We start from the raw sequence: 6,000 nt of genomic DNA, 5'->3' as shown, positions 1-6,000 counted from the left end.
CATACAAAGTTGTTCTCCCAATGAAGCTTTCCACTCAGGCTTTCAATTGATTTGTTGAATGGTGTCATGTATCACAACACTGTGTGCTCTGTAGATCTATCACACTGACCTCAGGAGGGACTTGTGGTTATCCTATTTCAACTGATAGTTAGGGGACAGCAGAGACTTAGCTGCCCTCCCAGAGTGGCTGAGATGAGGCTGGGGTCCCCAAGGAGTCCCCCATCCCCTATGCATTATGTCCACCCTGAGACATTGGTGTCCATGATACCTCAGGGATCCATCACATAAAACAGGTGTAGGTGTCTGCTCTAGCCATCTCTGTGCATGAGCCACACTGGTTCTGCTTCCTTTGAAGACTCTGTTCTCTGAACTTTGATTCCCAACACTTTTGGCAATTTCTGAATAACAAAGAAATCCAATCCCTGTAAACTATAAAGATTACCAAAGACTTTGGAGATCAGTTTTCAGGGGGTGGCAGGTGATGCAGGAAGATTCTGTGCTTTCTCCGAGTGGCTAGAGTTAGTGAGGCAGGTGGGAATGGGTGAACACTAAGTCACAGTCAGTGTTGGTAAGCCACAAGCAGTTAGTTAAATTTTCCTTGGGTGAATGTTTGCTTCACCATGGAACTGTTCTATCAAGTAAGACAAGTTGCTAGAAACAACAGAAGGATTTCTTTGTCCTTAAATGTAGCCTGAATTGATTTTTTTCTAAACAGCTCCAAATGTATGCTTTCATTTTATAATCCATCTTAAGTGTTTTAAAATAAAAGAACTATCAAATCACTTGGCAGAAGGAGGCCTATTGATGCCCGGAAAAGGTGATTTATATTCAGTTGGCACCCTCACAAGCAGCATGATGGATATCATTCAGATTTGAGACCCAAAGTGATAAATAGTCACACATGGCCAAGCGCTACACTGTGGGGCTCATGGACCCTTGGTGAGTTATTGTTTTGTTTTGCCCCTGGTTCTTGCAGGCTGGAAACTTCGTTTTCATAAATTAATCAGTGAAGGCATTTTGCATTTCTGATTTGCTGCCTTTCTCCAAGGCTTTCACTCACAGCTTGTTTGCTGAGTGGGGCACTTTTAATCAGTCCAAAGAGATAGGGAACAATGAGAAAAACAATAGGCTCTCTGTCCAGTATCTCTGCGGATGAATATGGGACTCTCTTGAAGCTTCCTTGCTAAGACATGCTGAGCACATATGAAAGCGGCATTTTCGAAAGTATGAAAACTAAGGAAAGGATCAGCAGGAGAAATTCCATATCCCAGCTACCCAATTTAAGGAAAACAAAGAATTAATAAAACATTCCCTTTGAAATTTTCTGCCTGATCACTGTAGATTTCACTGTAGCCCTTCTCCTGTCAAAAGTAACCACCATGCTCAGTTTGGAAGTTAATAATACATCTATGTAAGTGTTCTGTTTTCTGTGCAGATAGAGTCACTCCGTGTAGGATTGTGTGGTTTCCGCTTTGCCCCTGGGAAGTAATCCGCAGCTTGAACCACAGGGGCTCCCTAAACTCCAGTTGGCAGAGACTTGGTCCTCAGCCCTGCACCACTGAGGTGATGGAACCTAAGGAAGGCATCCTGGGAGGTCTCTTAACCTGGCAGGGTGCACTCTGGAGGGGACAGTTGGACTCCATCCTCTTTCTATATCTTGTTCTTTTATGTGCTCTGCCATGTTGCTCAGCCTCCATCAAAGAGAAAGGCAGTGAAGTCACAGACTGAGACACTTTAAGTGATAATGAACCAATCTGCTCCGTTTACTCTTTAGAGATGATCTCAAGTATTTAAGTAGTAGCAATCTGACTAATACATTGTGGCAATATCCATCCATGTTGATACTTACAGCTGTATTTTATTTTCATTACTGCATATGATTCCATTATATGAAGGTGTTACAATTCATCACTTATCTTCAGTAGATCTTTTGATGTTCCTATCCTTAAGTAGTTAGTTCCATTGTAAATAGTATTACATATTGGCTTTCCTACAGCTACCTTAGTATATATGGGTAACATTTTTGCTATGAGTGTAGATAGATACTAGTCTGTTTATGTATGGTGATATATTAATATAGTCACATAAAATGCATTGATATGCTATTATATAATGGGTAGTTGGCTTAGTTAGGGTTTTTATTGCTGAGAAGAGACACCATGAGTGTTGGCATCAGGACCTCCTGAACTTATGACATCACATAGGTGACAGCATGACCTACAGACCTGTTACCAAGATAACAGCTACCGTATTCCCAGAATCCACTTGGTTCACCTCCCACCTTTGCTTGCATTACATCATTTTCCATATGTTTAAGGGGAACGCCCATCCCTTTCTCTCTCTTTTTCCCCTTCTCTTTCTGCCGCCACCTCTTTCTCTCTCTCTCTCTCTCTCTCTCTCTCTCTCTCTCTCTCTCTCTCTCTCTCTCTTTTCTCCCCCTCCTCTCTTTCTGCTGCCACCTTGTCTCTCCCAATAAAACTTCTTCCATGTGGTACTGTCTTGGCCTCATGTGCTGCTGAGATGTGACCATTTTTTAAACAAATTTTTTTATTAGATATTTTCTTCTTTTACATTTCAAATGCTATCCCAAAAGTCCCCTATACCCTCCCCCATGCCCTGCTTCCCAACCCACACACAACTGCTTTCAGGCCCTGGCATTCTCCTGTACTGGGGCATATGATCTTCACAAGACCAAGGGCCTCTCCTCCCAGTGATGGCTGACTAGGCCATCTACTGCTACATATGCAGCTAGAGACACAAGCTCTGGGGTACTGGTTAGTTCATACTGTTGTTCCACCTATAGGGCTGCAGACCCCTTCAGCTCCTTGGGTACTTTCTCTAACTCCTTCATTGGGGGCCCTGTGTTCCATCCAACAGAAGGCTTGAGCATCCACTTCTGTATTTGCCAGGCACTGTCATACAGCTGTCTCTTGTGACCCGCCATTCTAACACATCATTTGGTGCCAAAACCCTGGAAAAGTCAGTGGGTAATGCCAACAGCTACTGTGGAGCGCTGTGACAGGGACCCCAGCAGTGGTGGTGAAACTGCAGCGTGGGCTGGGGCCCCATGGTCTGTGGCCACAGCTGCGGGAGGTACACGGCTCAGTTGCCATTGCTGCTCAGAGTGGCTATGGCCACCACCGCCAGCACACCAGGCCAGAACTCTTGCCTCCAACCCAACCCACTGTGGGCACCCAACTGCTTTCACCTGCTGCTGCCGCTGCGCTGCCACCGTGGTATATACGAACTTCAACCACCTGAGCTGTGCTCCCCTGGCCCATCTTGCAGGCCTGGCTTCTGTGGGGCCCCACACCTAGCCCACTCAGTTCCATGCTTCTATTTACCAGGTAGCTAGAATTCTCACAGATACTGGCATATTAATTAGTAGGGCCAGTCAGCTGGAGGGCCTCTAATTTCCCAGATAGGGCCTAGCCAGCCTTTTCTGGGGCTAAGGGGTTGACATTTTACAGTCACACCTCCAGCTGACATATGAGTTAGGACATCAACCATTTGGGTGACCTTTCCCTCGAAAGCTGCTCTTGCTCCCCCCTCCCCTTTGCAGCTGTTTAAAATCCCTGGATCTAGGTAGAGCACTTTCCACAATCAGCTCACAGGGCTTACTGGGTGGCCACTAGAAGCCCTCATGACAACTTGGGTCTCTAGCCTGGCTGATTTCTTTTTTTGGTTACTGGACTGTTCTCGGGATGCTGGTAGGAATGATCCAACAACCTCCCAAATGAGTGCTGTGTTGTCTTTGGGATGTCTCCTGGAAAATCTCAAATCTTTGAAGCTAACGCTTGACTTGAAGGCATCAATATTAATATACCTCTGCAATAAGGTCTGGATTCAGTACCAGCTAGATAATAGTTCCAAATGGCCACTTAACGCTACCCTAGATCCAATTATTTTAAGGGATCTCAATACATACTGACAGAGAACTGGTAAATGTCAAGAGGTTCTCTATATTCAAGCATTCATCTATCTTCACTCCAATCCTTCCATGTGTTCTCCTTGTTCTCCAACCCAACTTCTCTTAGCCATGAAACCTATACAACCTTCGTCAGATGACACTACAATGCTAGATCCAGCTAACCAACTACCTCCTTTTTGCCAGAGATCTGTTTCTGCACTGCCTAAAACCCAAACTGCTGCCTCAGTTTCTCCTTCTCACCAGGATACCTCAGAGCCTGCTACCTCTACCTCCCCTTCTTCTGTGCCAGCCGCAGGTTCCTCCAAACATTCTACATTGGCACTTACCTTCCTCCCTCCTATAACTTGCTCTAAGGTCACAACCAAACCCCCAATTTCTTCCCTCCCCATATCCCCCTAGGGAACACCTGACCCAGCAACCATTCTTCCTCTAAGAGAAGTTGCTAGGGTAGATGGCCTTGTCAGAAGAGTACAACATTCCTTTCTCGCTGAGTGAACTTTCTCAGATTGAAAAGAGGCTGGGTTCTTATACTTCTAACTCCTCCACCTTTATTCAAGAGTTTCAATATATTACTCAGTCTTACAGCTTGACTTTCCATGATGTCCATATGATACTTACTAATAACTTACTTCCTGAGGAACACAGGCAAGTATGGGAGCAAGCGAGAACACATGCAGACAAAATACATCAAACAGATAGAGCATATCCAATCAGATCAGAGACAATGCCTGACCAGGATCCTCCTCAATGGGATTATAATTCCACAAGTTGTATTTTAGCCAGGGACAGGTTTATTACATGCTTTTTGGCAGGCCTAAGAAAGGCAGCCTTAAAACCAGTAAATTTTGAAAAACCCCAAGAGGTTGTCCAGGATAAGCAGGAAAATCCATCTCAAGTTTTAGGACACCTCACAAAGGCTTTATTACAGCATACCAACCTGGACCCTGAAAACCCAGAAGGTAAGCAACTTCTGATGACCTACTTCTTTTCCCAGAGCTGCCCCGACATAAGAGCTAAACTTAAAAAGCTGGAGAGGGGACCCCTAACTCCACAGGCAGAAGTCTTACTGCTGGCCTTCAAAGTGTACTATGGGAAAGATGAGAAAGTCCACAAACAAAAATACCATATGCTGGTTGTACTGGCTAGTTTTGTGTCAACTTGACACAGGCTGGGGTTATCATAGAGAAAGGAGCTTCAGTTGGGGAAATGCCTCCATAAGATCGAGATGTAAGGCATTTTCTCAATTAGTGATCATGGGGGGGGGTCCCCTTGTGGGTGGTGCTATCTCTGGGCTGGTAGACTTGGGTTCTATAAGAGAGTAGGCTGAGCAAGCCAGGGGAAGCAAGCCAGTAAGAACACCCCTCCATGGCTTCTGCATCAGCTCGTGCTTCCTGACTTGCCTGAGTTCCAGTCCTGACTTCCTTTGGTGATTAACAGCAATTTGGAAAATGTAAGCTGAATAAACCCTTTCCTCCCCAACTTGCTTCTTGGTCATGATGTTTATGCAGGAATAGAAACCCTGACTAAGACACTGGTGAAGGCTGTTCAACCAGCCCCAGCCCCTGTCCCTAACTCCTGGTCTTCTAAGACTCAGAGACCACCAGGTACCTGCTATAAATGTGGTCAACAAGGTCACTCAGCAAAAGGCTGCCCTAACTTCCACAAGCCAATGGGGCCATGCCCTAGATGCCATCAAGAGGGACACTGGGCTGTCAATTGCCCTCATGTTACACAGAACAGAGGGACAGCACCCCCAGATAACCCTCCAATTAATCTCCTAGGCTTGGCTATGGTCTACTGATGAGGCCTGAGCTAACCTGATCCAACCACTGTCATAACTAGCAGGGAGCCCCAGGTAGATATAGTGGTATGTGGGCAGTCCATCTCCTTCCTCTTGGACACTAGAGCCGTTTACTTGGTCCTGACAGAGTTTTGGGGACTCGCTTTTCCTTCTCCCTTTCCTAATGTTGGAGTAGGTAGACAGCTTTGCTTCCCTCACCGGACCCCACTACTTAGTTGCATTTTTAGGGGTGTACATTTTACCCATTCCTTTTTGATAGTGCCAACAT

This window comes from Mus caroli, unplaced genomic scaffold (genome assembly GCF_978045245.1).
Source record: "Mus caroli unplaced genomic scaffold, Mus_caroli_1 scaffold_8, whole genome shotgun sequence".
Lineage (NCBI taxonomy): Eukaryota > Metazoa > Chordata > Mammalia > Rodentia > Muridae > Mus > Mus caroli.
This window is presented reverse-complemented; position numbering follows the sequence as displayed.